This window comes from Callorhinchus milii, unplaced genomic scaffold, assembly GCF_018977255.1.
Source record: "Callorhinchus milii isolate IMCB2004 unplaced genomic scaffold, IMCB_Cmil_1.0 Scaffold1, whole genome shotgun sequence".
Taxonomy (NCBI): Eukaryota; Metazoa; Chordata; class Chondrichthyes; order Chimaeriformes; family Callorhinchidae; genus Callorhinchus; species Callorhinchus milii.
In genome coordinates, this window is record NW_024704742.1 from 22,907,270 (window position 1) to 22,927,750 (window position 20,481).

Consider the following 20,481-nt stretch of genomic DNA (forward strand, 5'->3'; position numbering starts at 1 on the left):
TATTACGCCCTTCACGCTGGATAGCGTGCCGGAGCGCTTAAAGTTAATAGAACTTGATGTTATTAGGTTTGTATTTGTTGCAAACAGGAAAGTCGCTGCTGGAAAGCAAATACTGCACTGAATTGCAATAATGTCATCTGAACTCCCAGGTGTGTCGCTGCTTTGGAACATACTCCACAGTTTGTTATTTTATGCGGAGTCTTGGCGGACAGGAACAGATGACTGGCTCCTGCAAATACATTACATGATTTGACAAGCAGCTATATCTTTATACTATCACATGGGAGAATATAACCGTGTCTATTTACTATATCGATCTAACAGTTGATTAAATCGCAACAATGCATCTGATAACATTACTGTAGCCAATTTTGGTTTACAGGCTCACTGGACATATCAGGAAAAAGCAAGTTTCTGCAAGATTCTCTCATGCTTTAACCTCAGTTTTCTTACAGCCGATTGCAATTTTTTCATGTTTTTCCTTAGGTTCTCTGCATTTTTTAAATATAATTACTGCAGATTGCAAGTTTTTTTTCAAATAGCATTTTGTACTTATAGATTGTTTTTGCAAAACAGTAAGTTTAGTGTTAGTTTAGTGAAAATTGTGTAATAACTGTTAACTTCAAAACATTGTTTCAGTTTTAAGCAGTCATGAACCCCCCCCCCCCACCACCACCGGCCCACTGTCAATCTTTTGACAGTACAGAAGTACTGAGGTGGTAACGTTGACACTGCACTTCTTAACAAAAAAAAACACAAATATACAGGTGTTTAGAAAACAAAATATTATATAACAAAAACAGAGGTGGTTGGGAACACTCAGCAGGTCAGGCAAAATATGGAGAAAGGAAAGTGAGTCAACGTTTTGGGTCCACGACCCTTCGTCAGAACGGAATTTTGCAGTATTAAGTTACTTTCCCAAAAAAATTTTGTCCGCACAATCTCAGACTTGAAACATTTTATGCTTAACGCACGACTAGCTGAGAGGGTTTGAAATTGTGAGCCGCACCTCTCCTCTCACTTCAAAATATTTTGAATGCTGCTTGTGAAGTGACTAATTACAGCCTTGTAGCTGAGGCCTTCAAAAAGTGCCAGACACTTTGATGTAACAGCCATCTCGCAAGCAACAGGATCTTGTGCTGTTCTGGCATTTGCTTAGCAAATTCTACTATAAGCCACACTACCTCCAACTAAAAAAAAATAAAATTCTTGTACCATTAAGGAAAAGTATAATAATAATCATACTTGCATTTGATATAACGCCTTATCATGTTTTCGAGACACCACAATATACTGTAAAGTGAATTGACTGTATATTTTGTGGGCAGCCAATTCCTCACAGTAGTGTCCCACAAACAGTCGTGGATTGAGTGACCAAATTATTATTTTTGATTTTTTTAAGCGTTTATTACCCCGAAAAACGATCCACCATGCGACTAACAATCCAGTTCCTACTTACTGCTATATAAACAGAGGGGTGTGGAGTAAGGAAACTTGCCTAAGGTTTCACTCACCGTTTAGAGAAAAGTGTAGGGATAAGGTAGAGACTAGGGATGTACTGTATTTAGAAATTTCAGCTGCCTAAGCAAAGCCCAGTTTAGAAACTGGGAGCACTGCAAAGCCGCATTTTCATGACGTGACTAGTTTCAGGTTGGGATTTTATGCTTTTGGCATTTGCTTAGCAGAGTAGGATCTCAATCTACTTCAGCATTCGCAAGATATTTCAACATTTCACGCAGCCACAAAGGAAGAGAGTCAATTTATAGGGTCAATTCTGTTCTTTCTTGGCTCCTTATCTATTTTTCTCTGACACATGACCAGCCAAGTGTGTTCTGTGTTTTAGAAGGATTGTTGGTAAACTTAAAAGCAAACTTGTATTTGATATACTGCCTGTCACATCGGGAGCACATCTCAAAGAGCCTTGTTCTTAGTTCTGCGTAGTAGGCGAACCTGGCAGGCAATTTGAGCACAGCAATTGCCGTCAAGTGAATCATCATTTTTTTAAATTTAACTAGAGCAAATTAATCAGAAAAAAATAACAGTATAAGTCACAGTCAGCAAAGCTTTTAAAAGTACAGCACTGATTTTAGCAAATTTAGTGAATTAGTGGCTGTATATATTGCTGTACATGCCTGTTTCAGAAACGGTCCCAAGGTCTCTGCAATTATAAAGTTCTGCTGGAGCTGATGAAACAACTTCAGTCTTCATTTTTGACTAATTCACTTGGCGAGGAAGGCAGCCCACATTAGCAATCTAAAGTGGCAGGAAGAACAACCCTCAGTGTTGGGCAACAACAATAACAGCAACTTGAATTTATATAGTGGCCTTTACGCACGATAGGGTCTCGGAGCACTGTACAGTGGTAGCATTGGGCAGCGAGAAAGGGGGAGGGGAAGGAGTAGGTTACCATATGCGCTGTGATGGTCACCTTCTCCCCCACGCCCGCCTCCACAAGGAGGTAGGTCTTCACGTGGGATTTAAAGATAGATTTAAAAGGCAGCAACAAAAATCAACATTCCATTGAATTTTGGTTTGGTTGGTATAATGTCAAGGAATGAAACTCTTTCTTTTCAGGACCATTAAGAATGCATATTCCAATCCTGCATCCTCAAACTTCTCCAGGAATATTTCGGACTACTGTGTGATATCAGTATGTCTGTCAGTTAAGGTTCAAAACATTATCTCTTAAAGACAAGACATTTTTCCAGATTTCTGGCTTCTTGTGTTCTGCATACTTTACCCTAAAGTCTGCAAGAGGCAGACTCTTTGTAAACTGTTGACTAGATACAATGCAGAACAGAACGTATGCTGCTAAAACAGAAAGCAAAAACTCATCTTCCTTCGGTTGATAAACTACCACTGTATAATCTGCTGTGCTAAATGCAATGTTATGACAAGGAAGATGCTGACTTATTCGTGTACAATACATCTATTTCATCAGTTGTGTCTGACAAACTCCATGTAAAGATTTAATATAATAATAATCCTTGCATTTGATTTTGTGCCTTATCACCTGTTGCGACGTCTCAAAGTATATGATATACTGTAAAGTTGAGTGACCGAATGTATTTTGTGGGCGAAGATATAATCACTCACATTAGAACAAATTAGGAAAGGCATAAACTAGGAAGACAGAAGTAGGTAAAAAGACTTCAAGTTTGGAACAATTTGAATGTTAGTGATTTGTATGTTTGTTTACGTGTTTTGTTGAAATAAAAATTTAAGGAAGGACACTGTTTGTCAATCTCCTGCAAGTAAAGAAATAGATGAAGCTTTGGTGAAAATATTTGTAGGCATTCCATAAATACTGGAGGTACGTTTGAAGGTTGAAGGACAGCACATATTATTTTGTTATCCAAAAGGGCAGTTAATTTAACATCTGGTGATGTAGAGAAGGAAAAGGATCTGGGTGTGATTATTGAACATTCACGGAAGGTTTTTTGATGATGTGAAGCTGCCGTCAACAAAACGAATCAAATACAATAGAAATGTATTATTTCACACCTTTTTTTAGTGATTGGCCCTTTATTTTCATTCAATCACAATGCATTGACTTCCCTTCTCTATCATAATAAAAGTGAGAGTTATTTTATCTATTTTTCTTCATGACTTCTGGAGATCTGCTGATCACAACTGATTTGGCAACGTAGTCCAGCATCCTGCTTGTCTTGGTTTGTTTTTTCACAGTCTCACATTATTTAGACAAACTTTATAAATCCCATGGCACTATTCAAAAAGAGAAGGGAGTTTCTCCGGTGTCATTTCCCCAGATAAAATTGGTCATTCACTTCTTGGATGTTTGTGGGAAATTGCCGTTCACAAATTGGTAGCCAAATTTGCCTACAAATTTCATAACCACTATGCCTTTACAGTATATCCTGTAGAGCATTTTGAGACGTCCTCCTGACATGAAAGGCACTATATCAAATCCAATGATTATCATTATTACAAGGTGAGTGACAAGTAATCTAACATTCCAAGCTGTTTATCATTTTTCCATTTGATAAAATCTATCCCAATCATAGACATTTACAACACAGAAGAAGGCCGCTGTGTTTGTGCTGGCTCTTTGAAACATCCAAACATGTGCCTCCTGTTATTACTTTGCATTCTAGTACCTTTCATTCATTGACATTGAAGGTTTTTGATCAACATTAGAGTTTGAGGACAAACGTAAGGCAGTATTATTCTCTTATATAGTTGCTAGACAAAATCAATCCATCTGGCTTAGATATTTGGCCTTATAGTGAAGCTTCCCATCCTATTGGAGCGAAGCCTGGACTTAGTTAACAGATTAGGCGTGGACAGAAGCAGCACATACATCCAAAAAAATTAGTATTGGGTTCAGGATCATCTCACCATACAAAACCTAGGTTGTACAGGTTAAATCTTTCATTGCTCTGTGCAAAAATGCATGACACAATAACACGTTTTTACCTTTTCATTTCATGCTCTGTTTCACCTACTCCTTCAATCTTTTCTGCATTAATGAGCCAATTGGTGTGCTGATTCAGTATCTGAAATGATCTCAAAGATTTCAGGCCATCATATGTCTCTTTGAAAGAGGAATCCATTCAGTTCCTTTTATCTACTGTTTTCCCAAACTCCTGCATAGTACTCCTTGTTAGATATCTGTCTATTTCTCTCTTGAAAGCTAATATGGATTCTGTCTCAATCACCACAATGTAAATCAAATTGAACTCAATACTTTTTTGGCAAGCTAATATTTCTGTTCAAGATGAGCCTCTTTCTTGCCACAGTCAATATTTCCAACCCTCCTACCCGGGGTCCCAGCAGGGCAGAACCATTATGTGGAGTGCTCACAATACTCCAATCTTTTCTATTTTGAAGGAGTTAATCAACACTGAATCAACTGCCTTTGTTGGGAGTTTGTTCAGAGTTCCACTACTCTGAGGAGTGAAAAAATGCCTTTTAATTGCTAGTTCCACTTGATTTTGACAATTTTAAGCCCTTTTCCATTTCAAGTTGTAGTTTAAGACATTGGCCTTGTAATTCAGTGAATTACGATATATTGTCTGGGCCACATGAATTATTCATCCAATGTAGTATAAAACGGCCCATCCACTTTGTCAAGTAATACACTAACATAATTTCTATTGTTGGGATATGATGAATGAATTCTCTACTGATATCCTATGACAGATTAAGCAAAGTGGTGGTTTAAATGGAAGATGAGTGGAATTCTATGCATTTGTATTTGTGGAGTCCTGTAGCTCAGTGGTTAGAGCACTCGCTTTACAAGTGAGAGACCTGAGATCAATTCCAGGCAGGTCAGGGCGAAACCTTGGGCAAGTTTCCTTACTCCACACGCCTAATAATAATCCCTCCAAAACCCAAAACAATAATAAATTGGTCATTTTCAATCTACGACTGTTTGTAAGACATTGCTGTGCGCAATTGGCTGCCGTGTTCGCCCACAAATATACAATCAATTCACTTTACAGTGTGTTCTGTGAAGCGCTTTGGGACATCCTCCCGATGTGAAAAGCGCTATATCAAATGCAAGGATTATTATTATTATTATATGAATTAAAGGATAGACATATCAAAGATATTTGGCTGATGTCACTGAAGTAACTGTTTTTTAAAAAAACAACAGAAACTGGGGTACTTTCTTTTGTGTCTTTTTGAAGAATGCTATGGATTAATAAATGGAAAGTCGACTTGATGTACTACCGTCAACTGCTACAGAATGAGTGGATGTGGATTCATATTCACGACTTCCCAAATAGTAGGATTCACATGCATTCACAACTGGGTTATCATACAGTTCTGATTATTGAGACATAATTAGGGCTGCTGAGACTCTAGAGACAGTGCAGCAGAGTGCAAAGGAGAGCAATGAAGATGATCCCAGAAGAATGAGCTATGAGCAATGATTAGATAAGGTCGGACTCTTCAATCTTGAGAGAAGGCGACAGATAGGATCTCATAGACGTTATATTAAATTTTTAAACGGGATTGAAAAAGTAAGCCCAGAACAATACTTTAGGATGCCACAGGACAGTAGAACAAGGGACATAGGTTTAGAGTGGCGAAGGACAATTTCAGGACAGATACCAGCAAGTTTTTCTTTATTTGGAGGATAATCAATGACTGGAATAGGTTGCCAGGAAGGTGGTTGATTCCTGACTCATTTAAAAAGCAGCTTGATGCTGTGATCAAGGATGATAGCATGGGTATTCTTTGACAGATGAAATTACCTGGGCCAAAAGGCCTTCTTCATTGAAACCAAACTTGTGATCTGTTATATTGTGATCAATTATCAATGTACTGAGTGACTGCGCACTTCCACAGTCAGAGGGAGGGAAAACTGTAGGGGATAGTTGCAGTTGTAAACTCTCTAGTGATCAGATGCAGAATTTGATTACAGAGGACCAGGAGCATGCCTGTCTAAGTGGGAAATGGTATATTGGGGAGGGACAGAGGTTTCTAAAAGTAATTCAAAGCGGGAGATGAAGTCAACACACAAGAACTTTATTGAAGAATAGCACCGATAGGTGAAAACACCTTTCCATAGTCAAAATCAACGGATCTTAAGAGAGTATTATTATTCCATTGATGTGCGAAAGATTCAAAAAGCCCAAGAGCATGACTTGAGGTTTATTATCTAAGGAATTCTAAGTGAATTGTTTTAAAGTAATAGCATATGACCTTGAGGTACATGTGTATTGTAAAAGGGAGAAGTCATTTGTATTAATTGAATTGTTTATTTCATCAAAGGATGTTTACATCTTGATCTAATAAGTGAAAGAAATAGCATCAAAAAATTAATTTGTTTTTCCAAAAGATATTTTCATTTTTCCACAAGGTGGCATGTGATGGTGATGTGAGAAAACATTGAATTTAGAGCAAATTTCTAAAGTTCCAAAACGTGGTTTGACAGATTATTTTTATTGATTTCACATACCCTCCTTTTTAACAATGTTGAATAATATAAAGTTAACATAAAATAAAGATCCCAGAATTTCACAATTGGAATAAATCAAGTGTAAACAGAGGAGAAAAAATAGGAACAAAGCATAACATGATGTCCTCATCAGTTCTGAAGTGATACTCAACTTGTGCAAAGTATCAAAGTCTTGAATCTTTGTACCTACGGGTTTGGATCATATTAATGCTGTTAGGATATTATAACAATAACTTGCATTTATACAGCTCCGTCATGTAAAAGTGCTTTACATAATATGCTCAAATTCATTTACAAAAGAGGGAGGTAGAGGGAGGGAGAATGGAATAATGGATTATGAGAGAGGTGGTTAGGAGGGGTGGAGGATCTTGTGGAGTATAAATACCACACAAACTAGTGATGCCGAACAGCCTGTTTCTGTGCAGTAGTCTACGTAATTATGGTTTTCTATTTAATTGATCTGAAATATAGGTGAAGTTTGTTTTGTGAGTATTGACGGATTACATAAGAAATTAGTGGTATTATATGTCTCACTACTTGGAGAATAACTTCAACTTGTTGATTGCACGAGTGATAAATGCTATGGATCCCAAAAGAGCAAGTGAGTCATACAACCAAAGCGCATGACACATTTATTGCCAGGGGCACGGCAGGTAAATAAAGTTCTTCATATAATCTTACATTTGATCAAGTCAAAAGAATTAACTTTCTCATATCTTCAAGTGGCACAGCGGCACAGCATTTTAAGCCATAATTCATGCAATGTTTCTAAAAGGTTCAGATACCACATGCCAGCGCCAAACAAGAATTCTTGTTCCTATCAAGATTGGCACTGTCATGTGGTATCCCACTGCCACTCATCTCGAGAGAGAGCAGGTCAAAGGAGCAGTTCAAATGCAAACTCTCGGGGACGGGGAAAAGTACAGGGCACCCTCGTCAGGTTACCCTGTGAATTGGTGATCCACAGGGTAACCTGACCTGATCACCAAATTGGTGATCCACAGGACCGCTGATATTGCTGATGCATGTCATGCACCGGAAATACTGCTGGTGTCACTTCCTGCGCACTGCACATCTGCTGATGTCATTTTGTGAAAGAAGTGACATCAGCTGCACCGCTTGCTCTTGCACAAGAAGTGACATCAGTGGTGACCTGATGGCAACCTGAAAGTTGGCAATTTTTGTGCACTTCATTGGACTCAGATGAATGCAATGTAATGAGGTTGCCCTGTATGTGGAATGGGAGTACTTAAAAAAGGGAATTATTTTAAACCTGGCTAAAAAACAATCAATCTAATTTTTAATAGCTGAGTGAATAAGCATTTAATATTAAAGTCTGTCCATCATCCTTTTGGTCGAATACAGTACTAGGCCTTAGAGACAAGATGTCTTAAATTCCATTAGTCATAACCTGTAAGATCTCTTTGCCTTAAAATTTAAGATGACACAGAATTTTGGTAAATTCTTGAATTCAGTCTTAATTTGGAAGCTGTTTTTCTACAACTCTTACAAATACAATACTGAATTGAAGAATATTCCACTTAAAACTTAAGATGGCGTAGAAAGGAATTTAGGGCAGAGAATATTTTCCGGTTTCCTGGTTAACAATTCCCCAAATAAAATTGGGACAATGTGGGACATTGCTGCATGCATGCTGGTTGCCACGTTTGCCTACAAAAATACAGTAGATCCTGTAAAGCAGTTTGGGATGTCCTCCTGATGTGAAAAGCACTATACCAAATGTACAGATTATTATTATTATGAGGTTAGAATGAATTTCAGGCCTCGGATCACAAGCTCAATTCCAACTTAGCTTTTCTCAGCAAACTTTCCCGCTCCTTGTCCAACGAGGACTACCAGTTAGGGCTTTGGCTTTCAGGGTTAACAGGAGTTGAGTGGGATGACTCCCTGCCCTCAGTGACTGGTCTGCCCTTCCAGGTCCTGCCGATGCGACAGGCTGTCTGTGCTGTCATCAGCAGTGCCCTGGAATACTACATCCCCACCTGGCTCAGGAACCAGATTACTGAGACCGCCATAGAGTACCGGCTTGATTCCGACATTCCATTGCCAGGCACGTAACCTTGGGACCAGTTCAGCTCCAAGGAGACCCCACTTACCTCTGCCCCAAGGAGGATAGTCACTGGTTGGTTGTTCAACATCTGACAAGTACAGGTTTGATCCCTCACTAGGTGAATGGTAGGTACAAGGAACTCCCTGCAAGCTTCTCAGGGAAACAGCTCAGCAATGAAATGAGTGAAAGCATTGCCACCGGCTTGTTGTCCACAGCTCAATCACATATCCTTTGCTATTGAGCGATGGTTCCATCAATTGGAAGTGCAGAGTTTAGGCAGCCGCTGCTTGCCTCTCTGCAGGCCAATCAAGGTGGATTCCCAGGCGCTGGACGTACGAATGTATGTTCACGAACTTGGACTCCAGATAACACCTACCAGAAGCTGACGTCCCAAGCCTCAGAGTTTCCTCATCAGCTATCTGACCAGCATCTGTCTTCAGCATGGTAGAAGGATCTTTACCGGGCAGCTTGATCCTGGACTTTGCAGATGCGTCAGAGGAAGCCTCTCCACTGCATCTGCAGGAGCTCAGATTTTCCTGGGTTCTGTAAAATAACCATTATGGGCAATTTTGAATCAAATACACCATTGCAAAACAACACATTGTTCTCTTGTTTAAGGCCTCACCTTGAGACCTCACCTTTAAGGCCATCCATAGCCTTGCCCCCTCCTACCTCTCTGACCAGCTGACTCCGTACCAACCTGCCCGCTCCCTCCGTTCATCAGGCTCCGGCCTGTCCATGTCTTCCGCCCGACCCGCCCTACCATCGGTGGCCGAGCTTTCAGCCTCTCTGCCCCCAAACTCTGGAACTCCATTCCACGTTCCCTTCGCCTCGCTTTCTCCCTTGCCTCCTTCAAGGCCGGTCTCAAGACTCTTCTCTTTGACCATGCCTTTGGTCTCCCTCCCACCTCTCTGCCTTCCCTCACCCTACACCACCCTTCCCCCAAGCTCGCGCCCCGATAGCTGACTGTTCAGTGCTTTGGGACGTCTTCACGACGTGAAAGGCACTCTACAAATGTAATTTTTGTTGTTGTTGTTATTTGATTCAAAATAGTTCGTAATAGGCAGTTGACTGAATCCAGCAGAGCACTACTCTTGTTTTATGGTGTGTGAGGCCAATTTCCTTTTATTTTTAAGGTCAGAACAGATTGGGTTTAAACTACTGAAAATGCAAATTGTTGCTCTACTTCTATTAAAATACAATAAATGTGAGGCTGCATTGAGCGAACCATTTGTAGTACTTCTATGAACATTGGCAACACAGTGGCCTCCTTAATAATAATCCTTGCATTTGATATAGCGCTTTTCACGTCGGGAGGACGTCCCAAAGCGCTTCACAGAACACACTGTAAAGTGAATTGACTGTATATTTGTGGGCGAACGCGGCAGCCAATTGCGCACAGCAATGTCCCACAAACAGTCGTGGATTGAAAATGACCAATTTATTATTGTTTTTGGTTTTGGAGGGATTATTATTAGGCGTGTGGAGTAAGGAAACTTGCCCAAGGTTTCGCCCTGCCTGGAATTGAACTCCTTCTCTATGTAAATAATATCATGCCAAAACCTCAGTGATACAAACCATGTTGCAGTATCTGTCTTCATTCTCAGCATCTTTTTAGGAAGTTAGTATAGGCTCTGAAGGTCGAAGATAAGAAAAGAGTCAGTGTGCTCTAAATAGAATGAAACATCTTCCTTTTTGTGAGACTGGACACTGCTTTAAACATTCATTTTGGAAGAAAAAACAAAGGAAAGGAGTGCATATTAAATGACATTATCTTGCAAGGAGCAGCGGAGTGAAGGGATTTAGGAGTGCAGATACATAGGTTTTTGAAGCTGGCAGTGCAAGTCGAAAGGGCTGTACCGAAAAGCTGATGGTGTTCTGGGTTTTATCAATAGGGGCATGGAGTACAAAACAAAAGTAATAATGCTAAGTTTGTACAAATCATTGATCAGGCTGCAGCTGGAGTATCATCACATGTTGGAACCATTTCCTGTATTTATTGATACCAGGTGATGGTACAGTTTCAAAAATGTACAGATGACAACAAAGCTCTCGGACCTGCAGTTTGATTATAACACAGCCGTGCTATAGAATGAGAGCACATAGGGTTTATGTGCTCTCACTCCGCAGCACTGTAGCACTCTTGTAGTTCCAAAAGGAAGTAAGTGCTTGAATCCCAACCCCAGTTCAAAAAAGCAAGTAAGGGATGTCTTCCAGGTTTGGGAGAAGATCTCTAAGAGAAACTCCCTAATTCTCACTCCTTCCCTGTGAGTCAGCACTTGTCTTCTTTACCGTACAATGGCAGTGTAAGCAATCCCTGAATTCTGGATTGTCTTAAATTGACCAAAGAAAATCGCAAAGGCTCATGGATTTGTTTACTTCACAAAAGCTGACTATATGACGCAAATGCATGAAGGCCAGGGACAATGGTTCTTTGCGATTTTCTTTGGTAAACTTAAAACAATCCAGAATTCTGGGATTGCTTACAGCAGAAACAAGTCACCGTTTGTAATGTGATAGGCCTTGCCACAGACAGGGGAGATTCGCTGCCATAATCAGCCCAAGTCTCGTGTGAGCAAACCTGCATTCTACTTGGCACGTGGCAAACTCCCTCCATTCACTGACTTAACATTAGTGCATTTCCACTATGTATGCATTACCTACCTAGAGGCTAGTCATGGATAAATGTGTCAGCCTGGCTCAGTTGGTAGCACTCTCGCTTCTGATTTAGATAGTTGTGGGTTCAAGCCCCATGTCTATTAATACTTTGCTGCCTAAAGGTATTTAAATAAAAAATCCAGAATATTAATGTATCCACATTTCTACTATCGAGTCCTGACTTCCTTCTCTTCATGGAAAACAAAACCCTACTCTCCCAGAACCTAACCTAACAGCACAGAAATCATCGTGTCCCTTAGAATATTTGTTCATTACATTCTTCACCTATGCCTATATCCTCTAAAATGTCCTAAGTAGAATACTTGTATGGTACAGTTCTTTGTTAGAAGAGTTAATAACGCAGCTCCGACTACTTTTGCCAGGAGTCTGTTTCACATATCCATTGCGCTGTGTGAGCAAAAAGGTTCTTTTAATCTGTGATACTGCTTGAAAATTCATGTCTTTTAGTTCTGATCTCACATTCTACGTCATCTATGCTTCTCAGCATTTTAAAGAACTGGATTGTTCATGTCCTTGATCTTTTCTCAGACAAAAACAAGCAATGCTGCATCATATGGGAACTCCCAACAGCCTTAGATGCCTTATAAAAGAACAATCTTAAGGTGCAACATTGACACCTTATACATGTCCTCAAATATCAAATGCAACTCAATTATCAGCTCTAGACCTAATGTCAGGTTTGGCAGAGATTTGTCAGTCATTTCTTATTGTGACAAACAGGCAGACGGATGCAAACACTAATTGAATGCCGTGACTTGTCAGTTAGAAGTAAATGCACATGCAAACAGATAAACAAGGGGATTAACAAGTCCTCTCAGACCTCCTTAAACACAATTGGCAGAAAACTTGAAACACAATCATTTAAGTGAGACATTGATGCACAATTTAATTCTGTTTACTAAGCAGCTATGAACTTTCTGTTCAGCTTTCTTTATATACTCTTTTCATTGCTGTGCCAAATATTGCCAATAAATGAACCACTGAATGGGAACTGACTGGAATGAAGCATCAATATCCACACACATCAAGTCTGAAACACGTTGACTGGTGCAGTCCAAGTGGAGAATGAAGTGGAGAAATAGTCCACAAAAGGGCACTTGGAATCAAGAAAATATAATCATTATATTTGAAGGTTGTCCAGTGATGCTTCACTAGATTAATATCTGGGCTAGGGGGATGAAGCTATGATCATGATTATATTCCTTAGAGCAGAGGAGATTTAGGGGTGATTTGATTTAGGTATTTTAAATAATGAAAGGAATTGATAGGTTATATAATGGGCAACCAGCAGGACCTATTACATGAGGCGAATGAAAACGAAGGAAGTAAGGGAGTTAGAACTGAGATATTTCTTCACACAGAGGGTTGTGAAGATGTAGAATGCTCTGCCTCAGAAAGCTGTAGAGGCAGCATCAATAGAGATGTTCAAAAGAGAGACTGACAGACACTTAGGTTGTAGAGGCATGATACGGCGAAGGGATGGGACATTGGGATTGAAAGATCAAGTACAGTAGTGGAATCGGCCCAATGAGCTGAATGGCCTCCTCCTATTGTCCTTATTATCAAACTGGTATCTGAAATGAAGTGAGCATTGCAAATGTCATTAGCTGTTCAAGTATATAGTTTACCCAGCAACCTGACTCATATTTGGGGTGGGTGGGTGCTGGAAGGGGAGCGGGAGGTGGGGACAGGATGTCAGTAGAGGGGCTAGAGGTGGCAGAGTGGATCCCTTCGACTTTGGAGGCCTGGGCCAGGGCCTGGTCTGCCTGGTTCAGTATTACAACGTATGTTCTTTACCAACTGACCCATTGAGGTAGCTCATCTTTTGATCAAACTGAGCTCTGAACTTTAGAATGGAAAACATTTGCGCTACATTCATTTTGTATCCAAATTCAAATTGAGGATTATTTGAGGTTGATCCACAGCGGTTATATAAGAAAATTGCTGACGTAAATATGGTATTGGGAACAGCCTAATTTGGGGGGAGTGAACCAAAAAAACACTAAATTATGTGTGTTCATGAAATCTGAAATGTGCCATTTTGTCATTATCACTTCTGTATTTCCAGAAGGAACAAATTAATTCACGTTTCACCAAGATGTTTCACCTTACAGTTTGATTTACTGCGTTAGTCGAAGCCAAGTGAACCAGTTCTGCTTTTAAAAAAATGATTGTCAAGTTATCAAAACTGAACTTATCAAGTATGAAGCTGTGAACCTGGGGGTCAGTTTATTGACATATTTAATCTACCCGGGTCAATGTCAGGCAGACACCTCTTGACACTGCTCTCACTAGTCATGACAGTGCAGTCAGCTTCTGCTTCGCAGATTCTGACCTTTGACTAATAGCTTTTGGGATACCAGCATTGACAACTTACATTTGTAAAGTGTCCTTCATGTAGGTTAATATCTAAGAGTGCTTCACAGTGGCAAGGGAAAAGGGGAGTGGGAATTGACACACATCAAAAGCACTCACGGCAACTAATGTCCTGCTAACCAAAGGTTGGAATTCATTGCTGATCTTAAAATCTAGTCTGATCATCAAAGCCATGGACCCAGCTTCACGGGCATCATCATTGAGCTACACTCTCGACATGGTAGACATTAAGTGTTTCACTAAATTGACTCCTTTTTAATGTTTACACAAATTCCTACAGTAGGAGCTCTTTGTTCCCTGTTTAATAGCTGTACATGCTATGTCCAGACTTCACGCAATGTTCAACACTGAGAGGCTTAACCTCTGAAGTACGGTGTTATAGCACAAGCACAGAAAGAGTTAAAGATATCTCCAAACAGTTAGTTACTAAAGTCCTGTTGCTGTACCAAACTTTCTGATTTGTTTGGCAAGTGCGGAGCTGATTGCCTTGAAGGTTCTGGAGAAAGTTTCTCAGTGCCGTGTTGGTTTAAAGAACAAGAGGCAGGATGTGCTGTACTATCCAGAGTTTCTTTTGCACACAGTTGCAATTTGGATGTTATTTGTTAAACTTACTAGCCGATAACATTAATAAGAAAAGATCCCACAAAGCTGGTATTGTTTCCCTGCACGTCTAGACTGAACAATGCACAGTGGCCTCTTCACGTTAAGACATTATCTTATGTGATATATCATATCTTCAAAATAAGAACAACAATAGAGCAGGAAGTGAAGGGGAGCATTTTTAAGTGAAAGTTGTGTGTAACAAACTGTGAGCACAGGTGGTGAAACGAGGAACTAACTTTGTATGAAAGGTTCGGTAAAGAGAACTCAACAAGTGGTTCGTGGGTGTAATTACATTCGTCAAGAAAATATTACCAAACTCTGGAAAAAGTAATAATAATAATTCTTACATTTAGTAGAGTGCCTTTCACGTTGGGAGCATGTCCCAAAGCGCTTCACAGGATATACTGTGAAGTAGGGTGACCATACGTCCCTGATTCCCAGGGACAGTTCCTGGATGTGTATTGTGTCCCTGGGGCCAAATCTGCCCTGTCTTGAGTTCAGAAACAAGCAAGAACAATAAAATTCTAAAACTCATCAGAGAAATACAGCTACTAATCAAACAAGCTTTTCCAGTACTGGCAGCATCAGGAATTGTGGTGAGTTAAATTTTTATATATATGTGTGTCCACAGATTCGGTTTACAAAATATGGTCACCCTGTTATATCTAAAATGTACCTTGGGAAGTACTTTCGATGTGAAAGGCGCTAAGTAAATGTAATTTTGTTGTTGTTGTATTTACAGTGTCGGAGGCCATTTGGCCCATCGCTCAGAAGAATCCTAGCTACAGTTAGAGATGGGTTGGCAGGTTGAAGCCACGTTCTGTGATCACTGGTTAGTGAAATAAGTTATTGTGATGGGTTAATTTCTCTCCCCCCTCCCTATTTGTTCATGTGATTGCCTCACAGTGAGCGTTTGCATAGTGTGATCAGCTGTTGTACAATTTGTACGCAGTGCACATATTTTTGTGAAACAAAATCTATGTCTCATTAATTGGCCGTTCATCTCATTGTTATTTTAGGAAGTTGTTGGTGTAAATTAACTGCTACATTTGCCTCCTTAACAAAATTCACTTAATTTCTAATTAATCTCATCTGTAAAGTGCTTTGAGATAAGACCTTACATAAATTTAAGTTGTGATCTAAAATGTAACTGAAGTAACTTTGCTCTTGCATTTTAGATTTACTTTACTGGAAATCTTAACAAGTTAATCCTATATGGACAAAGTATAGAAGAGCTACACTGGGTTCAGAATAGTTTCTTTAATTTGTAAAACCACGATTAAACATGAGAGTTGCCAAGAAAAGTGAGTGATTTCCATTGTATAACTCGGTTTGGCTTGTGTCCAACTGAGTAAAGTTGCTGGTGTTACACACTGGCTTTTTGGAAGCTATGATTCAGCTATAATGTTACAGTTATGATGTTATATACATGACAGGCTTTAGTTTCCTTCAGATTTTTACTTTAGAATGGAAACACAATTCTTGTATCCTCCTATGAATGACAATAACCTCCCATTATTTCAATCAACATATTTCAGCTTCTCTTTCAACTGTGATTAGCATTCTTTTAATGTTATTGAGACTGTCGATATGTATTATATCTAAAATGTTCGTAGTTATAGGTTTCAGCCTGGTAGCACTCTGGGTCAGAAATTGTAGATTCAAGTCCCAGGTCAGAACTTTAAGTTTACAGTCGAGTCTGACATTCCAGTCCAGTGCTGGGGAGAGTTACATTTGTTAGCAGTACCATCCTTTGGATAAGCTTCTCCCAGTGTCTTGGTCAACAATCCTCTAGATAAAATGTTCATTCAAATCATGGTTGTTTGTGGGACCTTTGCTCTTTACAAATTGCCTGATGCATTTTGCTGACAAAGTCATCACATTTTACGAGAAATTTGTGAAGTCCTTTGGGACATTCTTGACATTGTATATCAAACGCAAGAAGTAGTATTATTATTCCTGATTTCAAGGAAGATTGCAATTTATTTCTGGGGTTCATCCACAAACTACTCAACTTCACTTTCATGTTCTGTCAACAACAACAATAAATTGCATTTAAATAGGGCCTTTCTCATCATTAGGATGTCCCAAAGAGCTGAAAAATGAGAGGTTTGCACCTGAGCTATGGGTTGAGATCAGAGAGGAGTGGAGGGCAAGGGAAGTGGAGGAGGGAAGATAACCAAAGACATGGTCGAAAAGGTAAGTCTTGAAATGGGATGTGAAGGAGGCAAGAGAGGGGGCAATATAAAAGAGCTCAGGGATGGAGTTCCAGAGGATGGGGGTAGAAAGGCTAAAGGCAACAGTGAATAGGCAGGGCGAGGTACATGGAGCAGGCATGTGCCTGCAGAGCAGAGGGTGCGGACAGGTTGGTGAAAGTTTAATAGGTCACAGAGGTAGGAAAGAGCGAGACCGTGGTGGGCTTTAAAGGTGAGGACAAGGATCTGGAACTCGATCCTCTATCACCTCCTTCAGTAGAGCCTCAGTCTTGTGTGAACAGGTTGTAGCTCTGTGCGAGATCTCAGAATGCTGCAAGGCTGAGGGGAACCTACCTAAGTTGCGTTCATCGACTTCCGCAAGGCTTTCGACCTAGTGCCTCATGAGGCCTCATGGTGAAACTGTTAACCCTGCAAGCCAAAGCTCCAAACAGTAAGGTGATGGTAGCTGGACAAGCAGCGGGAAAGCTTGCCGGACAGCAATATCAATGACAAGCTATGCGATTTTAGCTGGTTAGACTCCAGCAGAACCCAGCGCACACTCTGGGGTCCCCAAGCCTTGGCTCTTGCCAACCTGCGTCTAATACTTTCTGGAATTAGGTAAGGAGGATGTGTCCCTCCAGGGAGAGGGTGCACATTCCATTCCAACAATCTATCTCTGGGATTTCTAATGGTTAGGTGGGATGCACGGAATTCTCAGTTTGGTTTTCATACTTTTAAGCATGGTGATAGGTTTCTGCATGTGTCAGACACTTGGCTGTCAGAATATTATTTCTTCTGACCATAGTTCTAACTATTGTGCTTCGTTGGAGTGTTGCCCAGGAAGATGGTCTGCCCCAGATTGTTTTCCTGGCAGACAGGAAATTACATTGCAACCACATTTTTAAAATAAAAATACCATTGACGTTAAGAAAAGAAATGTAATATTCCTTATGTTTTATTTTTGTGTATCTGTGATACAGGGTACACTTAATGCAGCATAAAACAATGTTAACATCAGCATGACCGGTGAACTCTTGTGAAACCAGAATTCAGATAGAGTTATTCTTTAAGATACCTCCTTTAGGATAAGGACCCAGCTGTGCTCCAGTAGATTCAAAAGCAAAACCTTTTCCCTATCTTGGCTCTGGTTTTAAAACAAATCCAAGTACCCTGCTGCACATCTTATGTAAAGGAGTGTTAGGTTATAATTGGTGTTAAAAGCAGCAACATCTTAATGCTGCAAATCTATCATCAGCAATCTGGCAATTAAAAATATGCAATGTACACTAATTTGTGTTATTTCCCACCAATGAACTGTGGATTATCACTTGACAAGCTCATAGTCATTACATAACAAATTCAGTCTTCCAGCGTGATTGTAGCCAACACAAAGTGCAAAGCTCATCTGCACACATTGTCACATCCACTGTTGCCAAACATTGCCAAACAAACTGACTGAACCTGGTAAAACCTCTCCAATGAATGAATGAATAGTTGGCATTGATGCAATATCAGATCATCATTGTAAACTTCACAAACTTTATTTATTTGTTTAAATGCAAGTTGTTGTTTTTGTAAACTTCCCTTGGCAATTCATGCCTCATTGAGCAGATCACCTTTTAACTAGTGATGTTGATAATTCTCCAGAAACATTTCTATTAAAACAACCGTGAGTAGTCTAAAAACTCTTGTAGTTAGAAATTCCGTGGCATTTCTCTATCGGCAAAATAATTCAAAAGTAATGGAGTTTGTGGAAAACATTGAAGTCATATTTTGAGAAAATATATTGAATTCCGTAAAATTACTTGCTGCATAAAGTATCAAAATTGCTATGAGAGTTCAATCTGGGCCTGCTCTTGATTTCACCTGAGGTAGGCAGCGATTCAAAGGTAATGCAAAACGTTGAGCATTTTGCATGTTTTTCTTGCATTCCTGGGACATATAAATATGATTAGTAGGATCAGGTATATAGTACCAAACATGAGCACCAACAGGAGTAGAACAAACAATCGGAAAAATGTTCAACAATGCTTGTCTAAGGTAAGTGCTTGCTAGCAGGACTTTACTAGGTATCTGTAATGTGGGAGATTATCCACCTAAATGTGTGCTTGTCTCTCAGATAATGCTGACCCAAAAGTGTTTTAATATACTGGAGATAATGAGCATTTGTGAGTTGAAGTGGTCTTTCCACACACCAGACTTGTCTTTCTTTCTCATGATCTGTTCAACAATAGGAATGGAAAGTGTTTGTCACTTTTGTGTTGATCAAGATGTGGGAGAGAAAAAAGAGTCGTACAAACAATTGGAAGAAAAAAGTGCAAGAAAAAATATATAAGAGATAGAGCGAGAGAACGACGGGCTGGCAAGGTGCAGTACGACAGTAATTGTGTAAGTTCTGATGAAACAATATTTTGGTTGGCACTGTAGCTAATTTGCATTTTATGTGACATCCAATTATCCACATTGTTTGCTTATCCACAATAGGATGAGTCCCAAATAGTATGGTGAACAGTTCTGTATTTGCTAGGTTAGGAGGTGATTGAATCTAATTTATGTTCTCTCTTTGTGGGAAGTGCACAGCCTCTGTCCTACACCTCTCTCTGCCTGCTGTACAGTTGAAACAAACAATTTATTATGTGAGGAATTGGGAACCACAACACTTGTATTATGTTGTATAAGAATAATAATAGAAATAAGAGTAATCCTTGCATTTGGTAGAGTACCTTATCACATTGTCAAGACATCTCAAAGCACTTCAAAGAATTTACTCTAAAGGGTATTGACTGTTTATTTTGTATGTGAACACAGCAGCTCATTTGCACAAAGCATTGTCCCATAAACAGCCAATAAAGTGAACGACCAATATTATCTGGGAGATTAATGACCAGGACAAACTCCCTTCTCTTTTACAATAGTATAATGGATCTTTAATATGCTGAACAGGCAGACATGACATGACCTATGTATAATATATCATCCAAAGGGCGGCACCTCTGGAAATGCAATGTTCCCTCAGTGCTGCACTATAAGACTCAATGTCCTGACATGGGACTTGAACCCACAAGAGACAAGAGTACTACAAACTGAGCCAGGCTGAAAAACATACATTCCTCAGTCAGTACAAGTATTCACTGACCTGTATCTGAGACAGTCAGAACACAGGATTGTCAGTGATTTGACTGCTTCCCACTTGCCTGAAGCCCTCCCATTGGTATCACATTTAAACATCTTTGTATAACTTAATTTTATTGAAACTGTTTAAAAAGTCATTACAAAATTCTGTGTGTGTATATTAACTTGCTGTTCACGTTTTATTCTCCCACAGAGATGAAAGGTAAGGGAGTACGCAAGAGACATGAAAGGCGGAGGGAAGGCTTTACAAGACACAGGAGGTAGTCTGAAATTTCATCCAATTTTAACCCATGAGACCATTTTGCCTTACAATTTGAAATCATGCAGAATTGTAGAAAAATTTAGAAAATCTTCTAAATTTGGAAGCTGGCTTCTTTTTAAAAAATGTGGAAAAACTGAGATCCAAATTGAGACCAAATTTATGAATTTTCCACAATTCTTCACGAGCTTCAATTTTAAGACAAAATGGTCTCAAAGGATGAAGCAAGGTGGAA

The 20,481-nt window shown here is 39.6% G+C and overlaps 1 long non-coding RNA gene across 1 annotated transcript; it reads left to right on the forward strand.

Annotated features, from left to right (window-relative positions):
• Positions 1-15,195: 15,195 nt before the first annotated feature.
• LOC103185493 lies at positions 15,196-20,233 on the forward strand. The gene is made up of 3 exons (XR_488643.2): positions 15,196-15,256; positions 15,403-15,492; positions 20,181-20,233. It is a non-coding gene; the product is annotated as an uncharacterized LOC103185493 (long non-coding RNA).
• The last annotated feature ends 248 nt before the right edge of the window (positions 20,234-20,481 follow it).